This window comes from Helianthus annuus, chromosome 9 (assembly GCF_002127325.2).
Source record: "Helianthus annuus cultivar XRQ/B chromosome 9, HanXRQr2.0-SUNRISE, whole genome shotgun sequence".
In the NCBI taxonomy this organism is placed as follows: domain Eukaryota; kingdom Viridiplantae; phylum Streptophyta; class Magnoliopsida; order Asterales; family Asteraceae; genus Helianthus; species Helianthus annuus.
Window position 1 is genome coordinate 64,586,026 of NC_035441.2, and position 22,486 is coordinate 64,608,511.

General features: G+C 38.2%; 1 long non-coding RNA gene across 2 annotated transcripts; it reads left to right on the forward strand.

Moving 5' to 3' along the window:
* Positions 1-15,855: 15,855 nt before the first annotated feature.
* Positions 15,856-17,902, forward strand: LOC110874397. Of its 2 annotated transcripts, XR_002555914.2 has the most exons (4): positions 15,856-16,194; positions 16,400-16,464; positions 17,007-17,124; positions 17,606-17,902. It is a non-coding gene; the product is annotated as an uncharacterized LOC110874397 (long non-coding RNA). The 2 variants fall into 2 exon arrangements; XR_004866689.1 differs by having other exon boundaries at positions 15,856-16,464.
* Positions 17,903-22,486: the final 4,584 nt, after the last annotated feature.

Consider the following 22,486-nt stretch of genomic DNA (forward strand, 5'->3'; position numbering starts at 1 on the left):
CATTCCCGGTCCTTACCAACTTAAACCCAAGTAAGTAAATGATGGAGGCATTAGGACTAACCATTTTTCTTTCAAAACCATTATTTTTCATTTTTTTTATCACCTACCCAAAAATCCCCCCAGATAACCCCTTTGAGCCTAAACCTTTCATTTCATTACCCCAAAACCTTTTTTACCCACAAAAAAAAAAAAAAACTTTTTTTTATTTTTTCACCCTTTATTTTAGTAACAAGCTCGGTTTTTCGTAAATTTCCCCTTTCATGTGATCAAAAAAAAAATAGTGATGAAGTAAAAAACAAACAAAAGCTATATAAAAGCTTGTTTGGAGAAATACTTCAAAAATAAAGAGTCACTAAAAACAAGGCATTTTACGAAAACCGACGCTTTTTACGATTTTCGCCCTTTTTACTAACCACTAACCCAACCACCCAAAAAGTCCTCTTGATATTTACAAAGGTAAAAAGTTAAAATGGATGAGGATTGATCGCTTGGCAAGCCTATGGAAGGCGTAAGTTCCATGCCGCTCTCGAGTGATTCACTAAAATATACACCCTCGGCCGAGTGTTGAGTGATCTCCCGTGAGGTATGTGAACTTGTATATAAATGGAATTTTAATAAGGCATGTTATGCCCAAATAAGTAATTTATCTTATGAAAAGTTCAAAATGAGTCATGACAAATAGGATTGTAAATAAATAAAAATAAAACTTACTAAGACCTTGGATTCCCGACACTCTAGGACAAGCTAAAAACTTCTCTTCTACCTATTCCATTTGGGAGTGTAAGCCACATTTAAAGAGTTTTGCTTGAGGACAAGCAAAAGTTCAAGTGTGGGGGTATTTGATGTGTGTAAAATGCAACATATAAATCACATCAATTAAGGCATAAAACTAACCCTTTTTAAGTACTAATGTTGGAAAAAGAGTGTTTTTGTCTTCCTTTTGTATTTTCAGGATGAAATGAGCTCAAAATAAAAGAAGCAAAAAGACAACTAATTCTAGCATAAATACAAGAAAGGGAACAAAAGTGGACTGCCCGGACCCTCAACGGCACCTCCCAAGGCAAAGGAGAAGAAACAGAGTCTGAACACGCCCCGTGTCCAGCGAACACGGGGGCGTGCCCAGGAAGCAGCTGTCACACCCCGACCACGTAGAACATACAAACGTGGCGGAAACGTCGGGGAGTGTTGTAACAGAATCAATTGTTTTAAATCCATGGCAATTAAAGTTTCGTTTTATTAATCACACATGAATGTTTACATTGTTTAAACCAGAATCAAAGTGTACATAACATAAATTAACTAGTTCTTGTCTCGTTTTAAGTTACTAAGGCACAGGTCCGCCTAAGTATGTCTTGATAAGTCCTATGCATCATCTCCTGAAAACACATGTGAAAATAGGTACGTCAGCATAAAAATGCCTGTGAGATACATTGGTTTTGTGAAAACGGAATTCATGACTTGAGTTTGAGAAAATGTTTAGTCATGAACCTCGTATTTTGCTTTGTCTTGTAAATCATTTGAAAAACGGTAAGATCAAATGATATGTATAAATAAGAGAACAATGCATGGTTAACTGAATAACCATGTAAAAAAAAGAGTTTGTATAAGATTTGTTGTTTGTAAATCAATGTCTAGTGAAAAGCGTGTTATTTGTATAAAATGTTCTATGTTTCAAATTGAAATGATTCAAATAACGCTACGATATGTAATACCATACAAACACTTATATATAGGAAGTACCAGCGGCGTATCCACCATGCTTGTATCATATTACACATGCCTCGTTACTTAAATCACTTACTTAAACCAAACCATCAAGATGAAATGTTTAACAACGGTAGAAATGTTCATGTATAGTCAAATGTCTATTGTCAAATGTAATCCATGTCAACGGATACAACTGGTTTACACGGTTCAATGGTTACAGACGGTTTATGAAATCAAAGGGGTAAGACGGTTCACATAGTCAAATGGTTACAACGGTTCAAAATGTAGTGTAATGTGTTCATATGCTGGATGAGCATATGCAACAGACATGCAATGTGAAACAATGTACTACGTATGCACACAATGGGCGTACGTAGCATGAAATGTATTGCAGAGTACAACGGTTCAAAATGTAGTATACTGTGTTCATATGCTGGATGAGCATATGCAACAGATATGCAATGTGAAACAATGTACTACGTATGCACACAATGGGCGTACGTAGCATGAAATGTATTGTAGAGTACAACGGTTCAAAATGTGGTGTAATGTGTTCATATGCTGGATGAGCATATGCAACAGTAATGCAATGTGAAACAATGTACTACGTATGCACACAATGGGCGTACGTAGCATGAAATGTAAAGCAATGTACTAAGTACGCACACAATGGGCATACATAGCATAAACACAATGAAATCATGTACTATATATGTACTATCGAACATAGTAGTATATGATGTGAAAACCGGAAAGCATAAAAGTAGCAAGTAGGCACATGTGTTTCACCCCAAAACAGTTTGGAAAACAGTAAAAGAGGGGTTCAATGTACTCACATTGACTCCTCGAAAACATGTAAAAGATGGGGTTCAATGTACTCACCTGAGGTTGCTTTGAATTCCTTGTATAATAACCAGGTAATGCAAAAGATCACGGGATATCAAACGGCACCTAGTAGGTAGCTATGTTAATATACCGGACCAAATCGGAAGGATCGGATAGTATGCGGGTTCGTAAACCAAACGAGTATGGAGACTCGTGTAATATGGTTTAACAGAGCCTACATTCTAAAATGAAACCTAACCTAAGTGCTTGCGACCCATTACGACCCGTTTAGGTAGCTTATGCTACCCTAACGCGTCGTTCGCGTAGAACGCGTTCGGAACGCCTAACATCGTGACCACAAGGTTTAACCTCGGAAGGTTATAGCTATGGTCACCTAATGTGTTTGGTCGGATCCTAAAGATCGACCAAATGGGTCGGGTTCGAAAGTATAAGCGATGGTTTAGATCGCTTACCTTACGACCCTATATAAGCACTAAACTAAAAGTGACGAGCTAAGCATGTTAGAACATGCTTAACTAAGTTTAGAAAACAGGTTTGACATCAAAACAAACGGCTTTGATGCTCACGAGTAGTTTGGTTACAAAATATGCAAGAATGCACATTTTGGCCGAAACTACGACCCGTCACTGAGCCTAGTTAACGTGGTGATCAGTAGGTATAGTCACTACGGACTATAACCATCGTGATCACGCTCACGTTATGAAGTTCCATGAACTTCGCATCGACCATAAGCTGGTCAATGCAGAAAGTCAACAAAACGTTGACTTTCGGACTCGAAAAGCGATAAAAGAGCGAAAGAAGACTTACGGAAGGTCCCCGAGTGCTAATCTAGATCAAATAGCTCAGGTATGGAACAATGGTTCCAACTTAGAGCCTTAAGATCAGATTTTGTGGGTTTTTGGAACAAAGGGGGGGGGGTATTTATAGGAAAAGTGGAACCGTTAGGATCGTTTATCGAATATCGTGCCGCGATCTCGAGCGTACACTTGTCAAATTCTTGTGGTAAGTCAGAAATTGCCCCTTGGCTCTTGATTGGGTGAAAGGGCATTGCCTCTTGATCGAACGAAAGGCCAACTGCATTAAATAGATACATTGAATCTGTCTGACAGTCTCACGCGCCCCGCGTAAGGATTTGGTAAATCCTTACGCGCCCCGCCTAAGGTTCCCAGATCAGAATTTACAATTTTGGTCCCTGCACTTCAGAAACACGTATTTTGGCCCATTTTTGGCACGTTTAAGCCCCGTTATCCTCATTTCAAGGCTCTAAGATGAAGTTAAAGTGTAGGGGACATGAAATATGCTCAAAAATATTCCGGATGTCGGTTTGTTTGGCCGTACGATTGCGATGTTCGCTTAATTACGACGGAATGCGCATAAGCGCGAAAGACGATCCAAATGACGCGACGAATGGATTTTTCTCATGCCCAACACTAAGGCATAATATAAGGATGCTTACATAAATTTTTGGATGTCCGGATGTATTCAGAACGTAAGTTATGCGCGAAAGTGCAAACTTGTGCACTTTTTGACACTTTTAGTCCCTGAATGATCCAAAAGTTTGTTTTAGCATACCAAACACCTCAAAGCCTATTTCTAAGCTATGTAGAGGATATTTAGGGTATGTTTAACTTATGAACATGTTCCGGAATGTTCGTTACAGTTCAAATTGGCATACTTTCGCAATTTGTCAAGTTTAGTCCCTGTAAGCGAATTAACTTGTTTTTGCTATACCCAAGCCTTCAAAACTTATTTCTAAGTTATGTAAAGGTTATTTAAGGTATGTTGAGTATATGTTGATGTTCCGGAGTATTTGTCGCATTAAACTGAGTACGTTTACGCACCAGTTTGCGTATAATGCTCTAGAAAGCAATGTAGAGTTTGAAATTGAACAATAATTGATATGTGCAAAACATACACATATTTATACAAGATCCCAAGTATGAAATACAATATTTCATCGGCTTGGTATTTGTTTGATGGTCGCGGTGACACAGATGTCACAGTCTCCCCTACTTTAGGAAATTTCGTCCCGAAATTTATTCGTAGGAGTCTAATTGTGAATTTGCCAAATAACCACCAATGATATGTAAGGCAATATCTTGTCATTTCCTTAACGGTCATTCTTCCGAAACGAAAATGAACAGACGGGTCATTTTCAATGGTTGATTCATCAGAATTGGAAATGAAGGATTACTCAACGGATATTCATTTCCTCAACGGATAATCTTCAGAAACGAAAATGAACAAACGGGGTCATCTTCAACGGTTGCTTCCTCAGAGTCGGAAATGAAGTATTACACAACGGATATTCATTTCCTCAACGGATAATCTTCACAAACGAAAATGAACTAACGGAGTCATCTTCAACGGTTGCTTCCTCAGAGTTGGAAATGAAGGATTACACACGGATATTCATTTCCTCAACGGATAATCTTTAGAAACGAAAATGAACAAACGGGGTCATCTTCAACGGTTGTTTCCTCAGAGTTGGAAATGAAGTATTACACAACGGATATTCATTTCCTCAACGGATAATCTTCAGAAACGAAAATGAACTAACGGAGTCATCTTCAACGGTTGCTTCCTCAGAGTTGGAAATGAAGGATTACACAACGGATATTCATTTCCTCAACGGATAAATCTTCAGAAACGAAAATGAGCAAACGGGGTCATCTTCAACGGGTATTCTTCAGATTTGGAAATGAAGGATAAACGGATATTCATTTCCTCAACGGATAAATCTTCAGAACGAAAATGAACAAACGGAGTCATTTTCCTCGACGGGTATTCTTCAGATTTGGAAATGAAGGATAAACGGATATTCATTTCCTCAACGGATAAATCTTCAGAACGAAAATGAACAAACGGAGTCATTTTCCTCGACGGGTATTCTTCAGATTTGGAAATGAAGGATAAACGGATATTCATTTCCTCAACGGATAATTCTTCAGAACGAAAATGAACAAACGGAGTCATTTTCCTCGACGGGTATTCTTCAGATTTGGAAATGAAGGATAAACGGATATTCATTTCCTCAACGGATATTCTTCAGAAGTGAAAAATGAATAGCTAGTTCATTTTTCCTCAACGGATGCTTCTTCAGAATTGGAAATGAATAGGGTTAACTCTAGACACATGACAGAACTTGCTGTGATTTCTGTGCACTAAATTCCATAATTATGTATGCATCCATAATTACGTAATCCCTTGCACAGTCCGCACAGTTTGTTTTGTAATGTTTTGGGGAAGGATATCAAACTTGTGATGAGGGTGACTAGACTTCCATCGGTTCCTTTTAATTAGATCGACAGGGGATCTTCTTAGTTAGGCCACCAAAGAGTCCTTTCAGCTATATCATCACATGATATCCTTATCCAGATTTTTTGGATGAATCTGTTTAACTAGACCACTCAAGGGTCTAATTATGAAGTAGTACTTTATAATCCGAGGGACTTAACTATAACATAGAAGTCCATTGAGGATTTTAAGTAATACCCCTGGGTATCCTACGATGAATCTCTTGTACAAGGATATGTAAGATTCTACGAGGATTTGGATAGCATAATTTGGATCACACAACAACACATAAGGAAACACATAAGCACATAGTCACATAATTGTTTAATTTGATCATAATTTGTTATTAACTTGTTATCGATTGAATACGGATATGGAAACCTGTCGACGGATCTCAATGTTCACTGGAATCTATCTGAGAAGATAGAAAGATCTCCCAAAATTCGATTTTTGATTACAAGGAATCACCACATTCGAATGAAGGTATACAACAATTAAAGACTTACGGGAAATTCCTAGGTACCCTATTAAGGATTTATAGTGGTACCTTGGGTATTCGTCTTGTGTTGTAACCTGCGCCTTGTACTTCGTTTCCTTAGAATAAACGGGTACTTAGGAATTCCGTGGAAGACGCAAGCGATTATAGAATGGGAGAATTTTGGGGGTAGTTTGTTCTTCAAGGAATACGGTTCCTTGATTGTCGGTATTGCAAGGGATATGTCGTTTATACATGCAACCATCGAAATACATTGCAATGTAAATGAAAGATTTATTTATAAACAACGATATCAACTGTTCCTTGGATCTTGACAACAAAAGAAACTTAATACATAAGACATGATTATTTCTAAACGATGTTGTCTTCTAGTCAGTCGGGTGATCATCCTTGTGCTGGATTTGCATTAGCAAGCTTTGGGCAATTTCTTCAGAAATGACCCATCTCGCCACAGTTGAAACAAGAACCTGGTAGGAAATGACCTTGAGCGGGATTGTTGCCAGCTTGGTTTGGTGCAGCTGCAGCTGGGCAGATTCTTGTTGTATGGCCTATGAGTCCACAAGTTTGGCATTTGCGGCATTGTACATTGGCGTGATGATGGAGGCCACATTGGTTGCACAAAGGTGCAGTTCCATTGTATGGTTTTCTAGCAGGGGGTTGAGCTGGTTGGTTGGGGACGGCTTGACCATTGTGAGCGACCATGGCGAAGTTCTGAGAAGCCTTTCGCTTCTTTGACTTCTTAGGAGATTCAGTCTGTTCATCCATGGTCTTTGATTCCTCGATTGGCTTCTTGTCACCCTTTCGAAAAAGTTTATGCTTTCTGATCTGCGATTCAGTCAAGGTTGCAGATAGCTCAATGGCATGACGGAGTGTGGTAGGGTTGCTACCAGTGACAATGTCTTGTACCGAGTCAGGCAGGCCGTCGATGTACCTTTCGATAGCCTTGTCGAGTGGGGCGACCATAGTCGGGCAAAGTAGACTCAACTCCTCAAACCTATCAGTATATGCCCTGTGTTCGCCACTATCTTGTTTTAAATCATCAAACTCCTTCTCCAACGCTCGTTGTTCATGACGAGGACAAAACTCTCTCATCATAAGAGCTCTCAGTTCAGCCCATGTTTGTGCTAGAGCAACATCTGCACCACGGTCTCTCATTACCCCATTCCACCATGTAAGAGCCCTCTTCTGAAAGACACTCGAAGAAAACTCGACCTTGCGATTTTCCGGACACTGCACGTGGCGAAAGGTATTCTCGATGCTCTCGAACCATTGGAGAAGCCCAGTTGCTCCCTCAGAACCACTAAACTTGAGTGGTTTAGCCGAGTTAAAGCTCTTGAAATTGCATGTACCATTGTTGTTGTTGTTGGCTTGGTTCCATTGAGCAAAGAGATTTGGGAATTGAGCAGCCATCTGCTGCGCAATAATTTCTGCCAGCTCGGCAGTTGCTATCTGGTGTTCGCGTCGAGCAGGCATTCTAAAAGAGGAAAACATGAAAGGAAACAAATAAAATGGTATTGGGTAAGAATAGGATGTTACAATCACTGACCATAATCACGGTTGATGGTCACTTGTTTGAATCATGAAGCAAACAAACAACACCAAGGCTGAATCAAAGCAAATAGATCCTCATAGTGTATCGCGAAGACATGCTCGCCTATAAGTGGACACTCACCCCAAGAGTTCCCAGGTAAGAGTGACTGGTCCGATTATGTGGATTTGTACGAACACTCTAACCTTAGACAGAAAACCCAGGGTACAGGCATTCACTCTTCCAGTTCGCACGTGTTCACACTAGTTAGGACCCAAAACTTTGACGGGAGTTTTGAAAATTCAAAGGGGTTCAAAACCTTATAACAGAGGGTTCAAAACCTAGTAATCAATCATCCTAGAACAGATGATTGGTTTTCAAAGCGGTTTTGAAATTTATGTTCTTGTTGTGGTCGTCGCCTAAGGATAGGTGACGGTATTGTTTTATGACTAAACGCAAGTAAACTCGCGTTAGGGTCCTAGGAAGGTTATAGACTAGGTCAAAGCATTACTAATAACCTAATTCCCTATAACCATTGGCTCTGATACCATCTTTTCTGTCACACCCCGACCACGTAGAACATACAAACGTGGCGGAAACGTCGGGGAGTGTTGTAACAGAATCAATTGTTTTAAATCCATGGCAATTAAAGTTTCGTTTTATTAATCACACATGAATGTTTACATTGTTTAAACCAGAATCAAAGTGTACATAACATAAATTAACTAGTTCTTGTCTCGTTTTAAGTTACTAAGGCACAGGTCCGCCTAAGTATGTCTTGATAAGTCCTATGCATCATCTCCTGAAAACACATGTGAAAATAGGTACGTCAGCATAAAAATGCCTGTGAGATACATTGGTTTTGTGAAAACGGAATTCATGACTTGAGTTTGAGAAAATGTTTAGTCATGAACCTCGTATTTTGCTTTGTCTTGTAAATCATTTGAAAAACGGTAAGATCAAATGATATGTATAAATAAGAGAACAATGCATGGTTAACTGAATAACCATGTAAAAAAAAGAGTTTGTATAAGATTTGTTGTTTGTAAATCAATGTCTAGTGAAAAGCGTGTTATTTGTATAAAATGTTCTATGTTTCAAATTGAAATGATTCAAATAACGCTACGATATGTAATACCATACAAACACTTATATATAGGAAGTACCAGCGGCGTATCCACCATGCTTGTATCATATTACACATGCCTCGTTACTTAAATCACTTACTTAAACCAAACCATCAAGATGAAATGTTTAACAACGGTAGAAATGTTCATGTATAGTCAAATGTCTATTGTCAAATGTAATCCATGTCAACGGATACAACTGGTTTACACGGTTCAATGGTTACAGACGGTTTATGAAATCAAAGGGGTAAGACGGTTCACATAGTCAAATGGTTACAACGGTTCAAAATGTAGTGTAATGTGTTCATATGCTGGATGAGCATATGCAACAGACATGCAATGTGAAACAATGTACTACGTATGCACACAATGGGCGTACGTAGCATGAAATGTATTGCAGAGTACAACGGTTCAAAATGTAGTATACTGTGTTCATATGCTGGATGAGCATATGCAACAGATATGCAATGTGAAACAATGTACTACGTATGCACACAATGGGCGTACGTAGCATGAAATGTATTGTAGAGTACAACGGTTCAAAATGTGGTGTAATGTGTTCATATGCTGGATGAGCATATGCAACAGTAATGCAATGTGAAACAATGTACTACGTATGCACACAATGGGCGTACGTAGCATGAAATGTAAAGCAATGTACTAAGTACGCACACAATGGGCATACATAGCATAAACACAATGAAATCATGTACTATATATGTACTATCGAACATAGTAGTATATGATGTGAAAACCGGAAAGCATAAAAGTAGCAAGTAGGCACATGTGTTTCACCCCAAAACAGTTTGGAAAACAGTAAAAGAGGGGTTCAATGTACTCACATTGACTCCTCGAAAACATGTAAAAGATGGGGTTCAATGTACTCACCTGAGGTTGCTTTGAATTCCTTGTATAATAACCAGGTAATGCAAAAGATCACGGGATATCAAACGGCACCTAGTAGGTAGCTATGTTAATATACCGGACCAAATCGGAAGGATCGGATAGTATGCGGGTTCGTAAACCAAACGAGTATGGAGACTCGTGTAATATGGTTTAACAGAGCCTACATTCTAAAATGAAACCTAACCTAAGTGCTTGCGACCCATTACGACCCGTTTAGGTAGCTTATGCTACCCTAACGCGTCGTTCGCGTAGAACGCGTTCGGAACGCCTAACATCGTGACCACAAGGTTTAACCTCGGAAGGTTATAGCTATGGTCACCTAATGTGTTTGGTCGGATCCTAAAGATCGACCAAATGGGTCGGGTTCGAAAGTATAAGCGATGGTTTAGATCGCTTACCTTACGACCCTATATAAGCACTAAACTAAAAGTGACGAGCTAAGCATGTTAGAACATGCTTAACTAAGTTTAGAAAACAGGTTTGACATCAAAACAAACGGCTTTGATGCTCACGAGTAGTTTGGTTACAAAATATGCAAGAATGCACATTTTGGCCGAAACTACGACCCGTCACTGAGCCTAGTTAACGTGGTGATCAGTAGGTATAGTCACTACGGACTATAACCATCGTGATCACGCTCACGTTATGAAGTTCCATGAACTTCGCATCGACCATAAGCTGGTCAATGCAGAAAGTCAACAAAACGTTGACTTTCGGACTCGAAAAGCGATAAAAGAGCGAAAGAAGACTTACGGAAGGTCCCCGAGTGCTAATCTAGATCAAATAGCTCAGGTATGGAACAATGGTTCCAACTTAGAGCCTTAAGATCAGATTTTGTGGGTTTTTGGAACAAAGGGGGGGGGTATTTATAGGAAAAGTGGAACCGTTAGGATCGTTTATCGAATATCGTGCCGCGATCTCGAGCGTACACTTGTCAAATTCTTGTGGTAAGTCAGAAATTGCCCCTTGGCTCTTGATTGGGTGAAAGGGCATTGCCTCTTGATCGAACGAAAGGCCAACTGCATTAAATAGATACATTGAATCTATCTGACAGTCTCACGCGCCCCGCGTAAGGATTTGGTAAATCCTTACGCGCCCCGCCTAAGGTTCCCAGATCAGAATTTACAATTTTGGTCCCTGCACTTCAGAAACACGTATTTTGGCCCATTTTTGGCACGTTTAAGCCCCGTTATCCTCATTTCAAGGCTCTAAGATGAAGTTAAAGTGTAGGGGACATGAAATATGCTCAAAAATATTCCGGATGTCGGTTTGTTTGGCCGTACGATTGCGATGTTCGCTTAATTACGACGGAATGCGCATAAGCGCGAAAGACGATCCAAATGACGCGACGAATGGATTTTTCTCATGCCCAACACTAAGGCATAATATAAGGATGCTTACATAAATTTTTGGATGTCCGGATGTATTCAGAACGTAAGTTATGCGCGAAAGTGCAAACTTGTGCACTTTTTGACACTTTTAGTCCCTGAATGATCCAAAAGTTTGTTTTAGCATACCAAACACCTCAAAGCCTATTTCTAAGCTATGTAGAGGATATTTAGGGTATGTTTAACTTATGAACATGTTCCGGAATGTTCGTTACAGTTCAAATTGGCATACTTTCGCAATTTGTCAAGTTTAGTCCCTGTAAGCGAATTAACTTGTTTTTGCTATACCCAAGCCTTCAAAACTTATTTCTAAGTTATGTAAAGGTTATTTAAGGTATGTTGAGTATATGTTGATGTTCCGGAGTATTTGTCGCATTAAACTGAGTACGTTTACGCACCAGTTTGCGTATAATGCTCTAGAAAGCAATGTAGAGTTTGAAATTGAACAATAATTGATATGTGCAAAACATACACATATTTATACAAGATCCCATGTATGAAATACAATATTTCATCGGCTTGGTATTTGTTTGATGGTCGCGGTGACACAGATGTCACAGCAGCAGAAAAGACAAACCAGTAGAAGCTTCCATTGCCCACCACGGGGCCGTGTCCAGCGGGCACGGGGGCGTGGTGAAAGTACAGCAGGCGCATTAATTGTAATTCGCAATTACAATTAATGAAGAGAGAGAATGTCAGACGGGCACGGGGCCGTGTCCAGCGGACACGGGGCCGTGTCCAGCCTTCTGTTTAGCCTATAAATAGAGGAGCTTGCTTTCATTCTCTCTCATCCCTTGGCACATCACCTCTCTCACACTTCATCCACCACCCACCACCACCATAACACCATCATCCACCACCATCATCCATTGTCCATCGTAGAGTGTGTGAGTCATCTCGGGATCCAAGATTGATCGTAAGAGTTCTTGACAATCAAGGCCATGTTTGCCTAAGTCTCTTACATCACTTGGTGAAGACAAGTGTTTAGTATAATACTTTTTAGTTTTAATCTTTTGCACTTTTTATTTGGTTTTGTATTAATGACTTTAATAACTAGTTACTTATGTTGAAGGTGATCTTTCCTTATCGTTTGTCCGTGGTGTCTTGGCATTATTTTACTGTCTATATAAAATAAAAGATTTTCACCATTCATATCTCCACGGTCTATATGGAGGTATGTTGGCTACCTGGTCGGGGGTTAAGGGAACGGTTTGGTAAAGGTCTTGCCCTTGTTCAGCGTTTAGAGGTCCTGCTTGGGACCTGGGTCAAATTTAGTAGGATCTCCTTCAATACCCATAGGTATTGGATGGCGGGGATCTAAACTCTTTGACCCCCTCATAAGTTAACTACTATTAATACTATAACCCGGCTATTTAGGACTGTATCCCTGCTGACTCAGACTACTTAGCCGAGGGTAACGTCACCGCCAGAAGCGGGGCCTACCACAATTTGCATTAATAACTTAATTAATTATCTTTCAATAATCCGACCCTTTAGGATTGTATCCTTGCTGACTCAAACTACTGGGTTGAGGGTAACGTCGCCTTCAAAAGAGGGGCCTACTACAATAACTAAGATAATCTCTTAAACAAGTGCAAAAGTGCGAAAATAATCAAAGGTTACACTAATACACGTGTCGGATCCAAGTGATTCATCTTGTCTATCTGTTTTTACTTTTATTTTATTTTTCAGCATTTAGTTTGTTTTTATTTTTCTTAGTTTAAAACATTTTTCTAACTTTTTGATTTGGTTAGACGTTGAGGATAAACCGGTATTAAAAGCTCTTGTGTCCTTGGACGACCTCGGTGTCTTACCAACACTATACTACGTCCACGATGGGTGCACTTGCCCATATGTGTGTTTAGTGTTAGTGAATATCGTGTTTTATAAATTTAAAACTTGGCTAAAAGTGTAAAAAGGGCTTAATTATACATAAAAAACATATACACACTGACACGCATCAAACTTTTAAGCGAAATGGATCATTTTCAAACGAAATAAACCTATCCCTCCCAATTCGTACGAAATGGAGTAACTTTCAAACGAAATGGATCCTATTTAACCATTTCGTGCAAAATGATATGCTGATTCAAACGATATAATATTTGGTGCGAAATGGAGCTCTGTTTCGCGCGAAATGCAGCAAGTTCAAACGAAATGATACCAATTCGTACGAAATGGTGATGACATCACCTTTTTCGGACTGTTTTTCAATAAATTTATCAGGTTTTACTTCGAATTATGGTCTGATTCTTTCAAGGGTTTGTTAAAACACTGTTTCGCACGTTATATTTCAAAATCAAGCCATTTTATCCGTGAAAACTTGTTAATTTTGAAAAACAAGTTGTAGAAATCAGAATTTTCAGCTGAAATGGTAAGAACTCTTCTTCCTGAGCTCTGATACCACTTGTAGGATCGTTTGCATGACTAAACGAGTCGTTCAGAAGAGATCTCGTCCAATACGAGTGGCAGAAACAAACGTATCGGAGTTATTTCAGCTGGATTGCACGAATATTCACTTTAAACTGTCTCTATATTGATATCAGATCGTTTTACAATGCTGGAGACACTTCGGCAGAGCTTCGCTACTGGAATCAGAATCATTACAAATGAAATCACAAGCACGCTATTTATAGATCATCCATTTCGCACGGAACAGTCACACGAAATGGCATTTCGTACGAAATGGCTTTACCATTTCGTGCGAAATGGTCAGACCTCATTTTGTACGAAATGGATTCTCCATTTCATGCGAAATGGCTTCTACCTTTATGATTTCCATTTTTCTTGAATTACGTGCCCTGATCTAATCAACCTAAAACAAGACTCGATACAAGACGAAGTCGAAAAACATATGCACCAACAATAGCCCAGCATAGATCTTATTTGGTAGTGCAGATGCAACGATGCTAAATTCCTTGGCATCTAGTTCAATTTTCTGAAAATCCTGGTCAGTATAGTTCTCAATTTTCTTAGGAACCATGACCTTTAGATCCTCAGCACTTGGCCCCATTGGAACATGTGGTCTAAAGATAACCGACCTCCAACATCCGGTATTCTGTTGAGCTAGGATGTGACCCATCCTTCGCTCCCAGATGTTGTATTCAGATCTCTTCAACATGGGTGGTTTGAAGAGTGAACCGATGTTATTATTAACATCCTGTGATTGTGACGTCATTCTGGTTGTTTTCAGGTACCAAATAATCAACTTTATACGTGATTACACCTTACTCTGTTTTACAACAAAACAAACAATGAAAAGTATCAACGATTTTGAGCTGAACTTTTACGTCAAAATGATTGTTAGATCAAGTTTAACTGTCCTAGCTCTGATACCAATTGTTAGGATCTGAGTTTCTTATGACTGGGCTCGTTTGATAATAATGAAGATGAATTAGAATTACGTGCAGCGGAATTAAATGGAATAAACTTTCAACACACAATCAAATGAGAGAATTTCTTCCAACAAACATGTTTATCATGGAATCGAATGATTATATTTATTACAATCTTCAATTACAGTTCATGCATGCATACAATCTCCCCCTCAGCTTGAGCTCACAGTGATTTGTTCGTACAGAATGACTTGTGATGAAGAGAGCTAAGAGAACAGTACAGGGTACCGTCCTATTTATAGTACAGAACAAACCACTGAAGCATCTTTGCTGACGTCACCATGAAAGTGACATCTAACCTCCTAACAACCTATAACCACTGATCTATACAACTACTGCTTATACAAACTACTGCTTCTCATTTAACTGTTATAGCTCCAACAGTACTTTGTATCTTCAGCACTGCTTGACCCATATCAGTAGATTGAGCATCAGTGTATCATCTTCAACAGTCTTTAAGTCTCAGCAGTTGTTTAAGATCATCAGTTGTTGTAGAAAGGCAGTAGATAGAGGTCATCAGATGTTAGGCCACTTTCAAGGGGAAAGAACTGTTGCAAACATCTGTTTATTGTGAATCCACAGATCTGATCCAGTTTTGGCTTTATCAACTATTCCTTTGGTAGGGTTCAATCCCAACACATTTTATGGCTGTAAATCTAGCATTTTTAAGATACAAAAAATAGTATTACACATGTACAACACTACGAAAAAAACCTAACCACCAACCCCCTAAAGACCAAAACCCTAATGCTAAATTGCATGTGCAACATATACGTATATCGCACATGTGTAATACGATTTTCTTTTAAACTTTCTTATTCGTTGAAATACTCGATTTGTAAAAAAAATAGTAAACAAATTAGTGTGTTTTTAAGTTTTTTTTTTTTTTTTTTTGACTTTTTTAGTTTTCTCACGAATAAGTAATTATCTCATGATACTCTCTTTATATATGCATATAGGGTACAAATCAAGGAAGAACTACTTCCAGCTCAGAGAACTCAAGAACCTATTTCAGCCCATAAAGTGTGCCACATTATTAAAAGAAAAAGATACGTGAAAGGGCAATTTTGACCTTTTACCCATTTTTTTTCTACATTTCTCTCTCATTTTTTCTCTTTAAATCGTGTCTCTCTCTCTCCTAAACAAATGCCACACTCTCTCTCTCTCCTAAACAAATTAGATCCGGATCTAAACACCAACCCATAGTTCACCCAACCAAACCCTAAAATAATTACAAACCAAAACAGCTAACAACTACTTTCTTCTTCTTCTATAATGGGTGACGAAGGTTGGCATGTGGTTGTTGGTTAGGTGGTCGTTGAAAGATGTTGGTGAAATGGCGGTATTGGGTTTCTGGTGTGAGTCGGTTGAAGTCCATGGTGAGGTTGATAATGGACCTCTGACAAGGAGGAAGCGCGCGTTGGGCAAACGAGAAGGATAACGAAGCTCAAGTGAAGTGTAACAGCTCCAGCGAGGGGGATAACGGAGCTTTGTTTCTTCATTAGTAGGAATTCTTTTTTGGTTTTTTGTTCTTGAGTTTTTTAAATATTGATTCCGATACTTGGAGATGTTTATGGATGTGATATTACATGTTTTCAACCTTTTAGATTTACTATGATCAATGCATCTGTTAATTGCTTCTTCTTCTTTTTTTTTTAATTTAAGCATTATATTTTAATATTTTCATAAAATGCTTTGGCTTTTTCCAGGTAAAATCTTATGCACGGTTAAGCTCTATAGATGAATTTGCGGGCATCCAACTCGAATCCAATCTGTAAACGTGCCTCCATTCTTGCTACGAAAAGCGTATTTTTGAACGATTAAGCCAACTAATGCAATGATGATTTGTCATAGTAACATGATGTTCTTCACATTTGCTATACTTATACCTGAAAATGGTTAGAAATTATAATGTTTGTTTTAATTGCTTGATATTTTTTATACTTTTATAATCTGGCGCTAAAACTTATAAAGTGATCCAGTTTTAATAAAGTGATCCGTTTTGACCCAAACCGTTTGTCGGGTATAAGTATAGCATTGAAAGAGTTCGTATTGCATTGAAAGAGGAACTCTTGGAACAATCTTAATGTTATATCATATACCCTATATATTCAAATAGGATCATGTTTAATGTTAATTACTATGTTTGTAATAAAATGCTTTCAATTAAAGTCATGTTAGGCCAAAAAAACATCATGTTACATCATCTTTTTTAATTTAGTAACATGTAATTGGTCATTTTTATTAAATTTAAGTAGATGTGTATATGAAGATTTTTTTCATGAAGACATATTCACAAGAATATTTTTATCAAAGGGGCTGTTTTGGAGACAAAAGATGGTTATGGTTCTAGTGCAATTCAGATCCCGATTACCCAGGACAATTTGGGTCAGATTCAACCTCCGGTGATTGCATACGCGATGCTGCAACCCCAGTAAGTTAATCTCTACTCATGTGCTACTCTTTTGTTTAGGGCATTTATCTAAGTTTTGTGGGTTTGTCTAAGTTTAAGTTTGGTGTAAATGATACTTATGATGTTTTGTAGAATGATAGTTTGTGACTTTCTTTTGTCTAAGTTTATGTTTAGTGTAAATAATACTTACGTTTGGTGTAAATGATAAATATAAAAAATGTTCCTTAGGGTATTTATTTAGTTTCGCGAGTTTGTCTAATTTACGTTTGGTGTAAATGATACTTACATTGTTTGTAGAATGATCGTTTGTGATTTTTTTAGGGGTTGCGTGGGTTTGTCTAAGTTTATGTTTGGTGTAAATGATACTACGTTTGTTGTAAATGAACAATATAAAAAATGTTCCTTAGGGTATTTGTTTCGTTTTGTGGGTTTGTATAAGTTTACGTGTGGTTTAAATGATATTTTCGTTGTTTGTAAAATGATAGTATGTGGTCTTTTGTAGGGGTTGTGCGGTGTTTTTTAGGTTGCCATAAATGATACTTACATAAGATAGATGTCGGTGGAAGAATTTTCGTTGGAGGTGCAAAACGAAGGACAGCTTGGTTTGATTCAAGACTGTAAAATGTATAAGTTGTTTTCGTGCATAAAACGTATTAGTTTCAATCAAAATTGTAAATGTTAAGATTGTAACCACTAGTTTTCGGATGCATAAAGTTGTGTTTCAGTTTTACAAGTGATATCTAGTCTTTTAGGTTTGGTTTTTTACAGGACTGTAAAGTTGTGTTATATATTTCTAATTATTTACGTTGGTGTAAGCAATGAGAGAATATGTAAAATTTATAATGATCTACAAGTCTAGATGTGTGTTGTATAAGCCAATTAAATATCATTGTTTTGGTTCTTTGGAATTTGTATCCGATAACATTTGTAATAGGTTGTTACATACCCAAAACGCGTCATTTTACATGTATGTTAATGGTTGTAACTGTGCTACGTTTTGTTACGTACCCTAAATGCATTAATTTTCCTTGGATGGACTAATGGATGATGCTGATATGCTTAGAAGGTTCCATGAGAAAAAAAAAAGGTGGTAAATAGAGACATGATTGAAACCACTCCAATGTCCATTTTTTTGTAAGCAGAGCATGATGTATTGTGTGTTTGTTGGGGGATAGTCACTTGTCCTATTTACATCCCCCGAAAGACTTTTTATGATTCCACCTTTTTTTGCATTGGTCCACCTTTAAATATTTTTGTATGCTGAGATAGAACCTAAAAGAAAAAATTGCACCATAATGTATGTAAAATGATCCTTTTGTGCTATATGTTAACACCTTTTATGTTGATTCTCTAAGGCTCCAACTATTGGCACATCAAAGGTGCCTATTTGCACACTTTAGGGTTTATATACGCTACGTATAGACCGATACGTAGCGTATAGGGCTGTCACACCCCGATTTCTGGTGGGCTCGGATGGGTAGGGTTTAAGCGTGATGATTGGATAACAGTATCACAATTTGTATGCAGTGGAAGTATTGAGTAAAAATATTCAATTCAATAAAAGCTTGATTATATATATATATATATATATATACACACAAACACACACACACATTTATATAAGCATTCAAGTACAAGCCCACATGCGGGATCAAAATAAAAATATCCTTAGACATCATAGGCCTTAAGCTGAGGAGTTGCAAATTCCATAGCCTTTATCATAGCCGACCTGGATTCCTAACCTAATATCAAGGTTCGGTACCTTCGGTTCAATCTTTTGAAAATACGTCAGCTTTCGCTGGTAAATACAATTAACTGCCCCATTTTGAAAATAGTTTTTCAAAAAGAGTTTTGTAGATAGAGAAAACCCGTAGGTAATCATTTAATATTTCTTGGGATTTTATACAATACTTGTCATACAGTCAGGAACCAGAAATCATATCAGTGCCGATCATTTTAAGTGCTATAATGATTAAGGTACACACCAAAGTTTAATGACACGTCTTATAGTTATCATGCCTACCCCAACGCGTTATTTATTATGGCCATAATAGTTCATGAGTCAGGACGCCTGGACACGGTAACATTAACCCCTAATTGTTTCAGTTATCAAGTAATACGGATTAAAACGAGTCTTGTATTTATAAGCAATCACAAGGCTCATTTATATAATATGCTCTCTAAGTGGCATATTTGCCATACTCCAAGTGTCACACCCCCAAATTACCACCTAGGGAGTGTCCCTGTTAGGCGTGTGACGACTAGCAATGAGCCACCAATTACATTGAATCACAAGTTTGAAATAAAGTTTCATCATTTAATAATACTGAAATCCCAAACATAAGTTGTTCAAAAACCATAAGTTCAGCGGAAGCGTTAATGTATCATACTGTAAATACTATCCAAACAACCTCAATAAATAAATGTCTGATAGCTAAGTTCATTAATGTAACCATGACCACTCTCGCCCTCCAGCCAGCAAGTTCCTGTGTTCCCAGTACCTAAGGACCTGCGAGCATATAACACACGTATCAGACAAAGCTGGCGAGTTCACAGTTTTAGAAAACGTTTGTTACCCGTTGTATGTAAAACAGTTCAATAACCAATGCAAGTAATATTGTTAATATCTCATTTCCGAACAATGACGGCTCCTGAAATACACGACTGCCCTTCCCACGTACTCCTATCTAGTACTGGGCCAGACTGGGTCATTAGTTCACCTCCGTCCTCTACAGGCACGGGGTGAGGGTGCCAAACCTAAGTAGCGCTACTAACTAATACCCGATGAGGGACTTACAAAAGATGATAGGTGAGAATATTAACCAATATACTCGTTTTTACCCAAAGACTCATCCCCCCATGGAATACCCACTGACTGTCCCCAACCACTGGGACGCATGCTCGAATGTAGTGAACTCACCTTAGATTGCTCGGTATGTTATGTTACGCTACCCGTTCCTATTGATCAACCAAGCCCTAGTGTGTTTACCAAAAACAGTTAGTTCATATGCACATAGAACACGTGCTCTCCACACATTCCGCATTTGTAGCGTACACAGATTTCACATAACATTGTTCAAGTCACTAAAGTACTTCATACAGCATACCAGTTCATTATCTTGTATCCACCTAGTGGGTAGTTATTTCATTTACATGTTCATATCACGAGTTCGTATTTCACATGATGTGTAACCGATAGCATGTTATTCACAGAATGTATCATTTGACAAGTTAAAGTTCCAACCAATATTGTATAACCCAAGCTCCTAATTCCCTAATCAAAACAGTCCATGGCCCGATGACTTCAAGCCCATTCAGTGATGCTTTCAACCGTCCGGCCCATCCCAATGTATTATTAACCATAGTGTGCGGCCCAGTTTGTGTGAGTTAATAACAAGTAAAGCCCAATGTGACTGGCCCATCAATATATTGTGCATTTGGACTATGAATGATTATTATAGTAACACTTATCACAAAATATTTAATCACGTCAACACACTTCCCTTACCAACCTAATCTCATGCATAACAGTTATGTCTAGCATCAAGCTCCAATAAATCGGATCATGCTTTAAGAGCCGAACCCATGTAACTATTAACATGGGTCAGCCCAACATCAAAATACTCTATTTGGCCCACCACTTACAACAATCTGATTACATCATTCTTTTCATATCCATTCACAAGTCCGATCCACCATATGGTCAATCTTTCACAATGTTATCATAAAACCGTGTCTATGTTTTCTTTTAATAATAAGTCCCACATTTTATTATGACACACACCACACCAATCCCTAAAATACCCAATTCCCAAAATAATCACTGAAGTTTGGACTTATACAAAAACTCATGTGCATACACATAATATGTGCAGATTATTCCACCTATTGTAATCATTGTACTACAATTCATCTTAACCCACAAAGTCAAAATTTGCGGCACACACAAAGCAATGTATAACAGACCTTTTCAATTTGATCTAAAAAGGAGGATTCATGCATGCTATCATGTGCAGACCATTATCATCATTACTCTTTTAATGAATTCGAAAATAATATCATCATTCAAACTAATTCATGCATCTCATTCACGAACCGAGTCTACGTCCCTTTATTCGCGTCAATAACAAGCATTCCAGATTGCATACTACTTCTAAACTAACTCACACCATAGCTGATCATATACATCAGATTCGTACCATTGATCTAACGCCCTAATCATTTGTTCTTTAACAGTTTTCATGATTCCAATGTTGTCATTCATATTCACTCACAGCCGATAAATAAATGTATATATAAAACTATCACTATCATAATCTAACCATATTAATTACGTATATTGTTCATGAAATCGAACCGTAATCACAGCACTTCTAGTTAATCTCATATACCCTTGCATGAACTTCTAGTAATCATTACGCGACACACGATACAACCGTATACAAAATGCATACAATACAGAAATCAACAGTCATCATGTCAAACGACTCTATACTACCAGTTTGATTTTAAGACAAGAAACACAACCATAATTCACGAGTTAATTCAGTGATTAACGAAACTAAGAACCAGTTGTTTACTAACCACGATATGTACAATGGGGGGGGGGGTTCACGCTAGAACGAGGGGTCCTCTTGGCTGCCGTCGATCGTCCTTCTCGCCGCCAATCGCCGAATAGAACCAGGACTGTTAGGGTTTGCCAACAAACGTGTTTTGTGAGGTTATGAGAGCCTAGTGTGCATGAGATCGGATAAATGAGTCACTTGGGCCTCGTTTCAGGCTCTAGGAAAGTGGACTGAAATTAAGAAGGTATCACAAGGAAGGTGTTCGGTCCATACACCATGTGTGCGGCCCCATATGTTGTTTCATTTTATTGGGCCGATGATGGTGGTTTAGGAAAAGTACATAAAGGTTTATTGACATTCATTTATAAATCCTTTACCTGACTTTGTTTTATGGCCAATAAAGTGTTTTGTATCATTAATTGGTTAAAAGTCCATCCTATATTATTATTCAATGAATGAGTGCTGATGGAACCGAGAGCGGGGTGAGGTTTAGGTTTATATAATATATAACCTCGTAACAACTCAGTATAATAAGACACTCTTACTAAATGTGCAGTTGACCTGACTAGCGAATAGTAGCTCTCTTTATACCACCAATAATGTGGCATAACATACAATGCAACAGTGCAAGCTAGGTGCTACAAGTTCCAACGACGCTAACCATGAAATTACGGGTTGTCACATCATCCCCAACTTGAAAGAAATTTCGTCCCGAAATTTGACAAGTAGCTAGTCCAAAACGGCCAAAATATTAACTCATGATCCAAAACACCGATATGTTAACTCAGGATGACTGTGGATTTTCCGCGGGTACCATA